The sequence below is a fragment of the Gymnoscopelus microlampas genome, assembly GCF_963454915.1.
Source record: "Gymnoscopelus microlampas genome assembly, chromosome: 2".
Lineage (NCBI taxonomy): Eukaryota > Metazoa > Chordata > Actinopteri > Myctophiformes > Myctophidae > Gymnoscopelus > Gymnoscopelus microlampas.
In genome coordinates this window covers 35334531-35350240 of record NC_139939.1, presented here as the reverse complement: position 1 = coordinate 35350240, position 15710 = coordinate 35334531, and the positions used below count along the sequence as shown (strand labels likewise).

The 15710-nt window shown below is 40.8% G+C and overlaps 1 protein-coding gene across 3 annotated transcripts in view; it reads right to left on the bottom strand.

The window, feature by feature from the left end:
• Positions 1-15710, bottom strand: part of sipa1l2 (signal-induced proliferation-associated 1 like 2) — a 94391-nt gene that overhangs the window by 68836 nt on the left and 9845 nt on the right. For all 3 annotated transcript variants that reach the window (XM_084041814.1, XM_084041817.1, XM_084041815.1), the window contains exon 2: positions 13597-13706. The gene's annotated coding sequence lies outside the window, so the exon portion shown is untranslated. The remainder of the gene's footprint in view (positions 1-13596; positions 13707-15710) is intronic.

The window sequence follows — 15710 nt, the reverse complement described above, 5'->3', positions numbered from 1 at the left end:
CACAGACTGCAGGCCTGTCCAAAAATGTTTTAATAATAACTAGCAGAATTCAGTAAGTTACATGACACAGACACGTCCTTTACCTTAAAATGTCCTTACATCACACTGATCCACTTTAATTCTGCTGTGTGCATCCTTTTTACTCTGTGCATGTGCATGTAGGTGCATGCGTTTGTCTAACTGATACACGTGCCTGGGTCTATATGAGTAATGTGCATGTATTCCTGTATGTCTACCAGGCCTGTGCGTCAATGAATAAGCGTCTAGTCTCAGCCCGTCTCCCTGGAGAGTGCATTAGAAGTCAGACAAGAGCTAATCCAGGTCAAACAAGTATGCTTCAAAAGAAACACGCTCGACAAACTCAATGAACAAAAGAATTATACTTGTACCCTAATCCCACTCAAGCCACTCGACAAGATAAATACGGCAAGGCTCTGCACAAACAAACCACTTCTTTGTCTGTTTTTACAGTCGTTTATACAGTATTAACTAATTTGGTGAGATCATAGAGAGCTAATAAAGAGGCGCTGCTTCATCCGATTCTTTACTGGCAACAGACGCATATTAAATGGGAACTTGAGTGTGTTTTCCACCGTGTGAGTGTGCTGAGCCGTACCCATACTACAATATACCGAATTCAGAGTTTGAACTGGGAACTGGTGCTGATGAAACACCAAATAATTTGGATACTGGCCTACTTTCAAAGGCTGGTGGCACCATCATATTGAATCTAGTTATTTAGTTATTGATTGACACAAAAGAGACAACACAGCTATAGCATGTTGAAAATCTACTCATAGTAGTATAGGACTTGATATGTTGATCAACTAGAACATTTGACATGTAATTTTCCAAACAGATAGTCATATTTATAGGTATAATGTCTTCTGTTATTGTAATATTTAACATGTCGCTCAGCCCCGTCGTAGCATGTATTGCAATGGCCCTTCAGTCTGCTTGTGAGGTCACTGCAACATGTGTCAGTACAGTACGCAGTCTGAAATTATGTGTTTTTATCCGCACGGTGCAACCCCAGAGAACAGATAAAGAGAAGTCAACACAGGGAGCAGGCAGGATGAGCCAAAAAGACAGCATCTGGAGCCAGCCAGATTGTTTGGCAACACCGAGGCCATGACTAATTCTATCTGCTGCCCCACTCCTGTGAACAGAGGAAACCAGTCTGCATGAGAGAACCATTAGATCAGTCTGCCATTCAGTAACCTTTATTTAACACAGGCAGGGATGACTGAGCACACATGCTACTGGTTTTTAAAATTAACACCCTGCTTCACTGCTATCGTATATGTATTTTACTCAGTTGTGTCTTTATAATCAGGCTTTTTCCATTTAACGTGAACTTCCCACAAATAAGTGGTTTGGCACAACGACAAAAAAAGAACAATTATATGGCTATTCAAGAGACACAGGAAAATAGTAAGTAAGTGAGTAGGTCGGAGTGCCTTTTTGTCAGTGTCGGCCGAGGACGAGGCTGTCTACTGTCTATCCACTTTTCAATGGCCCTAGAGCCCTGGGAGATGGATTGCTGAGGTGGAGCACAACCATCAGCTCACGGTACTTGGTTACCCGAGCCGTGCAGCTCATACACAGGCAGCATCGGGCCTGTGCAACAGCCTTCCTATCGATTTGAGAGCACCGCAGACCCTGGACTCCTAAGCAAAACGTACCATTAGCCTAACTCCTTTTAAAAGGGGGTTTATGTTTTTGTTGTTAGAGAGTGAAATAGTTAAAGCTCTACATAGTAATCATTGCTATAGAGTACTAGGGTTGTAAAAAAGTATCCATACTTTGATACTTTTTCTATTCTATGTCGAAAACAATACGATCTGTTAATTATATATTTATTAATATCAGTTACAATCAGTTTTTCAACCTAAAGGTCATTACACACCGGCGAATATGCAAATATACGCACAATTCTGACTCGTTCCGAATAATTAAAAGACGCTTTTTCACTTTGCTTTTTCGCTCCATGGAAGCTTGCATTGACTTTATAAGGTTTTTTTTTTTTTAAACGTATTATTCGCATGAAAAAAATCGCCCCCGGTGTGTAAGGAGCTTAAGGCTGCGCAGATGAAACAACTCATAAGAAAATCCACTGATCCCCACCCTGTGGCTGTTATGATGTGAATATCACTTGCACCACAGCAGCTGCACTATGCATGCACGTGTGGATGTAAACACTACCAGTGAGAAGCGATTTATTATGAAAAGATTCATTAGTCATGGCCCTAACATTAGTCGAAAAAGACAGTCGGAGTGGTGTTTGGTAATAGTTTGTCTATGAGGCGGATGCAGATGGAAAGGCAAAAGGGCGGATCTGATGTCTAAACATCATAAAAGACCAGCCTCCAAATCTCTTCAAACACTTGAGAGAGGTAATGCAGTTGCATTCATTCAAAAAGTAAAAAGTGTAAAATCATTCATGAAAAACAAGTGGCTTACAAAGCGGAAATGTGGTGGTGAGTTTCTCCTAAGCGATCAATTTATACTTCATCACACGACTGTGTCACATGCCGAAAAGAATAGATCTTCAAGCTAAAAATGTGACGCAGCTCTTGTCGGCAAATGATGTGTGATGGACTATAAATTTACCATTATTGTCCTGAAAAACCAAATAGCAGTACAGTTTAGTTTATTACAAATGTATTGTGTTCAGTGACAGCACCATGTGCAGGGCAAGGTCCAAATAGAAAATAAAGCAATTAAGGACTTTTTCCCCCTTTTACTATGGTATCTTGGCATCGAATATCTTTTATCTTTTTCAAATCTAGCTAGCTATCGAGTATCTTCAAAACTTTGAATAGAAGTTTAAATTCTGGTATCATGAGAACCCTAATATAGAGTTTCTGTCCAGTAACAGGTGTCTCCCCATCTCTTTATTAAACAGAAAATACATTTTTTGATCCACTCAGGAGAGAGAACCCTGCCAAGATAATTAATCAGCTTAAATTTTATAGTGTCCTGCTCATTTTATTTGTTTCATCAGTTCCAATGTTACTTGTTTATCCTGTATTTTGTATGTGTTCTCACTCAGGATATAGAGCAAATTAACACATATTTTAACAAAAATAAATAATGTCGGGAATCTGGGCTAAAAATATGTGCTTAATCTTCGGCACCCATAAATCGCTCTGGCCTTCAGTCTCAGCAAACGGCACGACTCTTGATGTAGTATAACTGTCCAGGGACCTCATCAGAATAGCTCAGGGATATGGGAGTGTATCCACTCTGCTGTCTCACTCATTGCAAACCACTGAATAAATGTCTGAAATCTAAAAATGTTAACCTAAATCATTCCTCCACTTCTCTGTGACATTCCTCTTTTGCCAGAACTACAAAGGAATTCCCAGCCTGCAGCAGAGCAGACAGGGGTTAAGAGTAAAATGGTAAAAATCACATAGCAGAACAGTTAGCTGAGCAAGGAAAATGTATGTTTACATCTAGGTTATGTAGTGGAGTTGAGTTATGCGACTCCTGGTGACTTCCGGAGAAAAAACGAAATTCCTTTATAATTTCATTAGTAACAACAATTGAAAAATGTAATGTAAATATGCCTAGGAAAGTCAACACAGGTCACAGGGCATACACATCGTAACACCCCCATGTCCCAAATTGACACTGTCTGTTCAAATTAAACTCCATGGCTTTGTGACTTTTTTAACTGACAGGACGGCCCACTGCTGATGTCACAGTAAGACCCTTTCAGGCCCATTTTGACAGTTTCAGAGTTTGCTGTGGACGACAGGCACTCATATGGTGCTCTTTACAGAGCACTGCTGCAGAACATCTTCAGCGTATGGTGGTCTTTAGAGAGCACTGCTGCAGAACATCTCCAGCGTGTTTGTATGTCAAGTCAAGTCATCTCAAGTTAAAAACAAGTAAATCGCAGTAAACAAAAAAAGCACATACTGTAAGTGTTGCCCCATAGTTTAGGGGCAGGGACATAAAAAGGCCAATCACCATTGCTTTTTAGACAGGCTAGAGGTACTGAAAGGAGCTGTTGAGATGACGACCTGAGGGCAGAATATAGAGTTAGTAAGCAGATCAGTTATGTACTGAGGAGCTAATCCATTTAGGGCTTTAAAAACAAAAAGGAAAATCTTAAAATCAATATTATAACTATATTTCACTGGCAGCCAATGCAACTGGGCTAAAACAGGAGTTAGGTGTTGTCTTTTCTTTGTTGATGTCAAGGACCCCCAAATGGCTATGCATTTGGCCGTGTACGCCTAATCTGAAAATGTTTTGTTCCAGGGACCCCCAAAAGAGAAGATTTAACAAGAAACCTTCACAAATAGCAGATATACAAGCTCGCAGAGCGGCACGAAGTGACATGCTGTGAGCATGTATATCTGCTATTTTTTAATAGCCAAAAGCCAATGTATAAAATATGGATAAAGGGGTTAAAATGATTGTGATGCTGTAATAACAAATTTAGCAGGGGACTCCTGGGGTCCCCGGACCCCACTTTGAGAACCACTTAACTAAAAACCAAAACCTTCTACATTGCTCCTGCAACGCAAATACTGCATACAAAAGAATGTAATGGATTACATTAGAAGCATACAGTACATGTCTGTGTGTATGTCTCATTGTGTGTGTGTGTGTGTGTGTGTGTGCGTGCGTGTGTGTGCGTGCGTGTGTGTGTGTGCATGCATAGCGTCTTGTGATGAGCAGCAGATGTTTGGACCAGTTGACACTCCCATGTACAGAAACTGTGCTGCAACTGGCCTGGTGTCGGCATGCCAAAATCAACAAGCTCCCAACCCCACTGAAGATAGACGGGGTGTGTCTGTGTGTGTGTGTCTGTGTGTGTGTGTCTGTGTGTGTGTGTGTGTGTGTGTGTGTGTGTGTGTGTGTGTGTGTGTGTGTGTGTGTGTGTGTGTGTGTGTGTGTGTGTGTGTGTGTGTACGACTGTATGCGAGTTCATGTACAGTACAGTACAGTACAGTGTGTATGTTTTCAAGTCTTTCATTGGGTAGAGCTGTGTAGTGCCTCTAGGAAAAGGAGCAAAGTTGAGAAAGCTAAACTTTCAGCTCAAAATCAAATAGAACTTTATATCAGTGAAAACCGACAGGAGCTTAGAATAACAACGGTGTCAGCACATGCGTGGAGTGGACCGAGGTTAAGGTTTTAGTGTGTTTGTGTGTATGTGCAAATCAAAGTGCATCAAATAAATACGTATGTGTGAATGTGCACAGCACATCAAAGAAATAAGTATGGTGAATTCATGTCAAAACATAAGTGATAAATATGCATTGGTAACATTACTCTAACAAATGTTATAAGAGTAATGTTAAGGAGCTCAGATGGCACAGCACCTGCCCACCACAGTGGAGACTAGGGGTTGGAATCTTCCACGGAGCCTCCGGCTTGCTCCAACAAACCCAATTGGCCATGTTCACGTTCACGGGAGGGAAGCTGTGTGGGTAGGGCGATGTCTGCCATCATTGCACTAGGGGCGCAACAGTTGATTGAACTAAAATACTGAATCTATTATAAATAAATGATTGAGTATCGATAATTTAATAAAAAAATCTATTAATAATCTGTCCCTATTTTGGACAAAGATTCAAAAATAGTAAAAAAAATTCCGATCTACTAGGTTGGAACACGTCGCAAAATTAGACTTTTCAAAAAGAATTCATGACACCATTGTGCGACTATGTATAAAATAAAGCTTAAGCGGTTGAACTTGATATAAAAAGAATCTTGATTATTCAATTATATTAATTTAATTAAAAAAATGTTATGGAATAGTTGCAGTACAGCCTACACTGCACTAGCAACTTGTACGGGTTGGGGAGCTGAACTGAGAAGAATAACGTGTACCTCTGGTGAAACTTTGGTAAGTGAAAAGAAACTAACTTGCAGACTGGCATCGCAAGTGACACATGCTTGCACAGCACAGCATCAATGGACTACAGTACAAAGGGAATTAGGAACGATTAAAAAAGAAATGCAACAAAATACGAGTCATGTTAGTTTAGTAATAATCCTAAAGCTAAATATTTCTTAAAAAGCTTGATTTGTAATGACAGCATTCACGTCACAAAAAAGGCATATTAATGAAAAGAAAACTCTCTCCTGTAGTCAAATTCACAAAGAATCGGGTGGGATATATTAATAAGTGACACTCTCCCATCTCTCAAAGACTATTGTTGAGTTACTCTTCAGTTAGCCTCGATCTCCAGGCTTTTATTGTTTAGTTTTGCTAAAAAATAAAAGCCTGGAGGAACGCGTCGGTGTACCCGGTATGGGAAGTGTTTCATTTCCCCAACCAACCAGAGTGCAGTGGGCGTCGCTCGTAATGTTGTGTTAACGGGGCGGGGGTTGACGGACAGATCGGTGAACCAATGGGATCAGGCGCAATCTCTCCGCGCCTCTATACACGAAAACAGGAGCGCTGGTGCAGCCTACTCTTCAGTAAATGCTGATGTGAAAGCATGCTGCAGTGCATTCATCCTCTTGGGATGAATGAAAACACTAAAGGAGGCATGGTCTGAAGGCTCTTTCAATGGTTAAACTTGCTTGTCGTCAGGATTACAGTCAGTCTGCATGGAAATTAAATAACAAAAAGCCTAAAACTTTTCACACCAAAACTTTAGTTAGATCATTTAGTTTTGGTTGCCTTCACTAAGGCCCTTACACACCCAACTCACTTGTCCTAACTCCCGTCCAACTACTACAGACTAACACACACACACACGCACACACACGCACACACACACACACACACACACACACACACACACACACACACACACACACACACACACACACACACACACACACACACACACACACACACACACACACACACACACACACACACACACACACACACACACACACACACACACACACACACACACACACACACACACACACACACACACACACACACACACACACACACACACACACACACACACACACACACACACACACACACACACAGTTCTCACTGGGCAAATGCATGAGAGGCCCCCCCTTATCAATGCCAACGTCAATTTAGCTTGAGGGTTGGGTGAACGATCCATGCAGATGCCTCACTAACACAGACAGCTCATGTACACAATCTACACATCAGACTTTCTACAACAAATTTTCAGCCACAGGCACATCAACGACCAGACATCGGCTTGGTTACTTTTAACCTTTAAGTTCCGATAATACTGTAAAACAAGTATCTTAAATGATTTGTTTGCTCAGAGAACTGAATCCGTCCCTGCTTATACAAATATTGCGCACAAGAGAACAGAGAAGATGCAATTCTGGCAACGTTTGCAATTTTTCTGTCTCTAGCATTAACTATAGCTCCTCCTCAGTCCTCTCAGTGGACTGCAAGGAGCAGGTGCTAGGCAAGGCAAGAGAGGGCAAAGGTGTTTCTGTCTCATTCTTTACCTGTAGCAAGCCTACAGTACCTGCAAAACACACCATTATTACATGATTTAAAGCCACCACTTGGTATGGCATAGTTACATTGCACCGTCAGCATCCCTTGGTTTTGCACTAGAAAACTGAGCAGGTGTCTGTGCAGAAAAAGGACATAATGACAAAGTCTCTGCCAGCACCCTTAGAAATTGACCGAGTTCCAAATAGTTCTGGCAACTGTACCAGCAAGCCATGCTTGTATCATAACCATAAAGCAGTGGTTCTCAAACATTTTCATGTCAAAGACCCCCAAATTGTATTTGGCCGCTGACCCCCCATTGGAAAATAATTTGCGCCAGGACCCCACGTAAGAGAAGACTTGTGAATATACATTTTTAAATAAAGCTACGAGTGCTATTTTCTAAATTGTAGCTGAGCAGATCGGGTGGGACCCCCTGGAACCCCCTGAAGGACCCCTGGGGGTCCCGGCCTGGACCCCACTTTGAGAACCAGCGTTGTAACGGGCTATTGATGAACAGGTTAGATGCATACCGGCCTGACCACAGGCACCAGTAGCGTATTGCACACTGGACCTAGAGAACCTACAGTACCAGTACACTTCTAGCATGCTTACACTGAGACATTAACCTATGCATGCACATAGCTTAATGGAAAATACTGTGCCAGTACGGGTTTGGAAAAGGTACATGTATGCGTTGGGGGAGGGGGGGGCTCCTGTGCAGCTGGCAGGTGAGTCAGTGTGGTTTGGAAGTTCCCCTGAGGATTGTTGCATTTTCCAGGCCATATCGCCGAACTGCAAAGTCAGCAGGTGATTCCCATTACAGCACACCAGGATCATTAGTTCTATCTATTGTCTCCAGGTGCTCTGCCTCCACCTTTGCACGCTTTGCTTTTGGTTACTTTTTAAAGTTCGTAATGAAGGATTTGAAGCTTATTCTAAAGCGAGGGAATTTGTTTTTGCTACCCCACCCTTGATTTATAGTGCAATTTTTTGTAATCATGCTGTGTTGCACGCCACCTCAGCAATCCATCAAGCAAGGATCTAGCGCACGTTCTCGGCTGAAACCAATAATAAGTCTTTCCGACAAACTTATTTAATTGTTTCACCATTCAGACACATTCCAGGAGATGACTGGTGTCATATTTCCATAAAACAATAATTGATTAGTTAACACCACTATGCCTCTCTCTCTTCATAATATTCAAGAGAAAAACAACGATACAGATGGGGTCGGTACCGACCCAATGGCCTTTAAGTGGTTAATGGAAGATCGGTTTTCCGGATCGGTTAATTTGGCAGCGACCAATCAAGTCATTTTGAATGAAAATTGGCAGATTTAAATTGGTGGCCAATCAATCGGAGCATCACTTGCAGATAGAAAGCATAATAGATTGAGTAGAAGCAGACAAGAATGACAGGCAGATGGCAAGCAAGTGAGCAGGACTGAAAGGAGAGCTAGCACTAACAGGACAGAAACAAGACAGAAGCAGAGAGTCCAGACAGACAGCTAGACTGAATGAGAGACGAGAATGCATGTTTGATGTCTCAATGCGGCCTGGCATCCTCAGGCCATTCTTCGCTTAAATAGTTTTAACAGTTCACATTCACACTCACACACACACACACACACACAGTCTTCTCTTTCACCCACTAGCCTACTTCTCTCCTCTGCATCTATCCATCCAGAGTACTCGGGAGAGCCCTTCTGAGACTGCTCAACCTGTATGTGTTTGTGTGTACAAATGTCTAAAAGAATAAGACTCAAGGCTGTAGCATTAGCATACTTCAAAAGAAAATCTGTTTGCCAAAACCGAGAATTATTTATACTCAATGTGACTCCACTTTAGTTGAGTCCATTAAGTATGAAATATTATTTTTTGACCAATCACACACAATGTTTGTATTGGTGCCATCTGCGGTGACGTTTGGCTCGTTAGAAAATCTGACGGCTGAAAAACTACTTTAGCAAGGGAATAAGTTCATTCGTTATCTGCAATAAGACAGCAGAAAAGCCCCACAATGCAGCTATCTGCCAATTAGATTATGAGCTATGTTGTATGTTGACTAGGGATTGACTGATTTATCGGTTGGATGATATCAACCTATTACCGAAATATCGATATTGAAAGAATTCTCGGGCGATATTTGCCGATTTGTTTTATTTATCTATTCTAATATTTTTGTTATAGTGCCAAACCATAGCATCTTGTCAGGCAGTAGACAGGCATAAAGTATATATATATGGTATTATATTAGGGGCCAGGTTAGGCGATATGACTTCAAATCCATTTTTTAATTAGTATTATTTTTTAACAACTGAAAAGTCAGTACAGTAAATATGCTAAACTGACATTGGATATTGGATTGTCACAAGTTTGACCCCTACACAACTCATGTTTCCATCAATAATACCATATCACTGAATGAGACGATATGTAGCCGCTTCCTGCAAAACTAGTATTTTCGCAGGATTAGAGCATCAGCTACCCAGCTGAAATGTAAGTGCAGCATATTATCTGGCTGTAACATATCTAAGACGCTGATCTGGATTAAACGCTTACACGTCAAGTCTAACAGCGCCTGCCGTGTGACAGAATGAGTTACTGCCTGAGCTGAGTGAAGCAAGTTAACCTCCAAACAGTGATTGCTGATTCAGAGGGATTAGTAGTGAGCAGCACCCCTTACACACGCGTGCGTGCACACACACAAACACAAGTTCTAAACAACCCTGAGCTCTTTTGAAACAATAATGTATTTAATGACTCAGATTTCCCAGGCTTAAGCTCTTCCAATCAAAACCATGCAATATTTTCAAGTGACAAAAAGAACAGAGCTACAAGCTAACCACAATCAGCCAGGGGCGCCGATCGTGGGGGGGCCTTCGTGCTCGAGACCCTGGGAGGAAAATAATTGCCAAAGGAAATGACGAGCCCCCACCACAATCTCCGTCGCGCGACCCATATTTACATTACCATTACAGTAGCTCGCCCGTTGGCTCGGACAACCTGTCCACTTATTGGTGGGGCGCTCCCATAGGCATCCATTCCATTGGTGGGGCGTGCTCCCATAGGCATGCAAATGTATACGGCTTTGAGAAGGCACAGTCAACGAGAGAGACAGAGCGGGAGCGAGATGTTTGCTCCACAATTAAAATAGACAAAATGTTGTTTTTTAAAAACCTGTAAGCTGCTAGTGCTTGTAGCACGTTATCTTTTGTGAGATCATCAATAAATGTCTTCTTGCATAATGTCGGTGCAATGCCATTAATTAATGACTTTGTTGATATGGTGCTGAAATGTTGAAACATGCTGAAAAGTCATAAGTGAGTCGTGTGTCATAAAAAGCCCTAGGACATTCATTGTAAAATTGTACCACTGTACTATTGGCAAACTGCTAATTAAGTACTCAATGAAAAAAAAAAGATTTTAGGTCGCGGCGAAATGGGGGTGGGGGTGGCCTAAAATAATTTATTTTTACTACCAAGGACGGCATGCGAGAACGACTCTCCCTCTGCCAGCATGTTATGTTAATGTTTGAGCTGGTAATATACTGGTACTGTAGTGAAAACATGGTAAATGTCTTTCATTGGAATAGGCAAGGCAGGCAAGGCAAGTAAATTAAACTATAAAACATTGGTTAGCAAAATACAAGCAAATCATTCCTGATGAAGCCGGTCAATTTAACATACGACTTGTGTGTGACTGTGTGTGCCGCGAATACTGTAGGATGAGAAACACGGCAAACTTTTGGGGTTGCTAATACTATATAATAGAGGTGAGCAAGATCAAGACTGTGGATACATAGAGGCAACCATACTAAAGTAGATTGGAGAAGAGAAAAAAACTTAACGTCGGGCCCTGAGCAGTCAACAGCTTCCTAGCTCTCAGACAAGGGTTAATGCATTTCCTGACAAGCACAGACCACATGCTCAGTCACCAGTGTAATTAGCAATCATTTTACACAAACGCGTGGACACACACACACACACACACACACACACACACACACACACACACACACACACACACACACACACACACACACACACACACACACACACACACACACACACACACACACACACACACACACACACACACACACACACACACACACACACACACACTTATGGTTCCTACACAAATGGAACTGGTCCATTTGGTTCCATTTGTACACTCTTAAGTGAAACTTAACACTGATGATTATCTCTGCCAGGCTAACAGCCCTGTCCGTGTGTATGTACATGTCTATGTGTCCGTCCATCTATGTGCCGCTAATCCTGAACTGTTCAACATCAAACCTTGAACGCACACTCCCAGTAGGCTAAAGAACACACTCAAAATTTTCCCAATCAGCCTCATAGTGGTGCTATAACAGGTGCCTCCATAATATAATGCACATGAATGTGAAATTTGTCCTCTGCATTTTACCCATCGTAGGAGCAGCAGTTGGTTGTAGCGCTCAGGGAGCAGTTAGGGTTAAGTATCTTGCTCAGGTACACTTCAGGTGGAATCAAACCTGGGACCTTTGGCTTCTCATGCCGGCTCTCTAACCATTCAGCTATGGCCACCCCAAATATTGAGGTAATATATGATATATGTTATATGATGATATAATGTCCTCAAATCCAACTTTTTGCAAAGTAATTGATATCTCTCATAAGTGGACAAATACAGAGGAATAATCCAATTAAAATATTTAAGAGGACAACACTTTCTACAACATTCCTGAGATAGGGATGAGTTGTAGTGAAATTAGCTTTGACTATATCAAGTCTATCCTGAATAGATGGGTGAATGAAGATAAATTAAGATGGTTATTTGTTGCAGTGGGGTCATTTCATCCGGTCAGTAGTCAGATCACTCTTGCTTCATCTACATTCAATCTCAGTCTAATTAAGCTAGAGGAGAAGAGTGCTGAGCGACTGCTCAATAATACAAATTAACCCTGGCCAACTTCCGCCATCTTCAGCCTAATGACTGACTGTGTTCCTTGAAAACACATGGCATGCTTGCCCAGCAATTCACTATCCAGCAATTCACTATAAACATGAACATGTTACACATATAGCATAATTGCCATTTAGCAAGATTGCCTTTAATCCTGGTCTTGTATTTCAGATTTTCTATATACTGTATTTTCAGTTTATGTATTATTTGTTGTGTTTATCTTTCTGCTTTGTTTGCATTTACAGCACCTTTCATTTTATCTGCACAATAACTTGTATTCTTGTACTTTGCTCATTTATTTATGTAATCGTTAGTTTTTTTCCCCTCTTTATTTAGTAATGTTTATGCTTTATGTGGACAGAGAGACATACAGCAAAAGGTCCAGTCGGCCAGTAGTTGAACTGGTGACACACTATTCGGTTCTCTCAGGTCGCCCCGTAACTTGGGTTTTGAAAGGTGCTCTATAAATTAAGTAGTGTTGTCGTTGTTATTATTATCATAATCAATTGTCTTTCAGTGCCATAAATTATTTTTTGCGTGGAGCGGAGATTCAACACTGTCAGTGCCTTTTAGTGACTCACTGAACTACACACGAACCCTTAACCCCAGGGCTGTTAGTGCCATGCTCTAACCACTGAACTACACATGGGTCAGGCTGACCTCTAACAGCTGTAATGAGGCATTGATAACTTTCTGTCTAAGAGGTCAGCAGGGCCAATGGGCACGCTGAGTGTTATCCCGTCGGAGTCATCAGCAGCAGAGATTACGTTTCCTGCCAGCCAGTGGTGGTTTGAATTTGTACCCTGTAAAAGTGCCCACACAGCCATGTGTCGTGTCCTGTCCTTGTCTCTAAGCAACACACTGCTCACTTATAACTATGATGATGCATGGTGAAGCACAGGCCTGGCCTGCCCCTTGTGGTCTATGGCGACCTAAATATCAACCTGATTCATATTCTCTTCACCCTTTAAGACCTGGGGCCGATTCTACAAAATATCTTCTAAATCCTAGCAGTTTTTTGAAAAAAACTATGTTTGGCCGCAGACCCCCATCTCAAAATATTTAGTTCCAGGGACCCCCAGAAGCAAAGATTTGAGTTACAAAAAGAAAATAATAATACTAATTATATATATATATATATATATATATATATATATATATATGATTGCCATTTGCAAATAAGGTCTATTTCACAGCCACCAAGTATTACAGAGTCAAAGTACTTACCATATAAATAAGGCTTCAGTCCTCACAGCTGATCCTGGGTCCAATCTGACATGATGCACTTCACTGCATGTCATCCCACCTCTCTCTGAATTTTCTGTCACTGTATCTATCTGAAATAAAGCATAGCAAATAACAAAAAATATAAATAAAAAATAGGCATTAAGGGTTTTAGTTTTCACATTCAATATCTCTCACTGAATACATCTGAAATAAAACGTAAAGAATTCCAAAAATATAAATATAAAATAGGCAGTATAAGGGTTATAGTCAAGTATAGTTTTAGACTTTTCAGATCCACTTTGCTGGCATTTCAAACACACACAGAAGACTGCTCTGTGTTATAGCATGGAATCGTAGACCTACAAAAATATAGAAGCCTATATTGAAAATCATGATAGTGACTCCATCAACGGAGACTCCTGGGAATTCCGAACAGGGAGGTGGGATCTGATAACACACTGATAACACAAATGTCACAGATTTGAATGTTAACTGTCAAAAGCATTCTTACATCGACATGTTACAGCAGCCGGGGGTGATAATGTTTCATTTTCCCAGCGTACTGCCCTTTAAAGATTCCCACAGGGTAATTGTAATTCACTGCATACCGTGTTATATTTAACTTTTACTGTTGTACAGTGAATTGTGCTTTACATGTTCACTGGCAGCAAAAACTAATATTTCCTTCACACACATTAAGGGAATGAAGGATTCAAGTAAGTGTTCCGTTTTATTCCCCATTGATGGTGTAGTGATTAAAGACCTCTGGGACTGAATCTCACTGATGCCTTCTTCCTGTCCCTCCCCTACACAGTCTCCCATCCTATCAATTTACTATCTAAATGGATTAGAAAATATACACCATATGGACCGCCCACTCCCCTTTTAAATAGACGAAATGTTTGTTGATGCGGTTTTATTTCTCTCATCGGCAAAGTATTTTATTCAATTCACTACAGAAAACAGGAATAGCACAATGCCCCCAGCCATCTTAGTTATATGAGGAGTTGCACACCGTGATCAAATACACACTGCATGAATTATATATTTCTGACCCGATCCGGCTCCATAGTTTACCAGCATAAGAGATGAGCGAAGCTCTTCAAAAAGACTCAAGCTGGTCTCTGGGGCAAGACCCAAGAATCGTAAGCGACCTCAATGTAAAGTACACACTGGGTGACAAATACCTTATGTTGTGTGCATTGCGATGAACAGGGATTTTAGGATGAGGTTTATAAGTATGTCTAAAGGTTAGCTAGCATAAAACATAATACATGTGGTGCTCGCAACACAAATAAAGCTGTAATCAAAATATTTGCAATGATAACTAAATACTAGAGCAGGTCCAGATGGACTGTATATGAACTAAACAAAACGTTTCCCTGTTATACATGTATTGTGATGAATAGGGTTTTTAAACCCAAATATTGCTGGTCATGTATACAATAAATGCACACATGTAGTGCTCACCAAAAACAAAAATGTAATATAATCAAAATATCTGTATGGTAACAAGAATATTATAGATAACAGGATGAACTAAACATTTGGCTCAAGAACTTTAAAAAACAAATCAGGTTTGGCAGGTGCCATAATGACATGGAATAGTTAATTCAATAAAGAATATTACTTAAGGTTTATTTTTAGTGGTAAATGGCGCATTTATATAGCGCCTTTATCCTAAGTACTTTAGTGTGCATTACATTCACCCAATCCCACACAAACACATGGAGGCAGAGCAGTGCCAGGGTTAATTGATCGGCAGGTGTAATTGCTTCTCAGAGGTGGGCAGGGAACATAACAGTTCAGAAACCTTGCACTAATGACATTGTCCGTGGCCCTTTTAAAATGTATTGAAGCTAAATTTTAACTTTTCTCAATTTTAAGCTGAATTTTTGAGACTGTGGGATCTATTGTGCCAGTTGGTCCCAAGTGTCCAGTATTGCACAAAGTTTGGGTGAACAAACTGTGTATATTCCCTGGGTATGGACAAAGTTTAATTGCATTACTATTGTTTCAAAGAACAGTAAAAAATGCCATTGTACAGTATGTAGTACTTGACAATGGCAACTAAGAGCAAAAGTAATAATTCTCTGCATAACCTTTTGTAAATA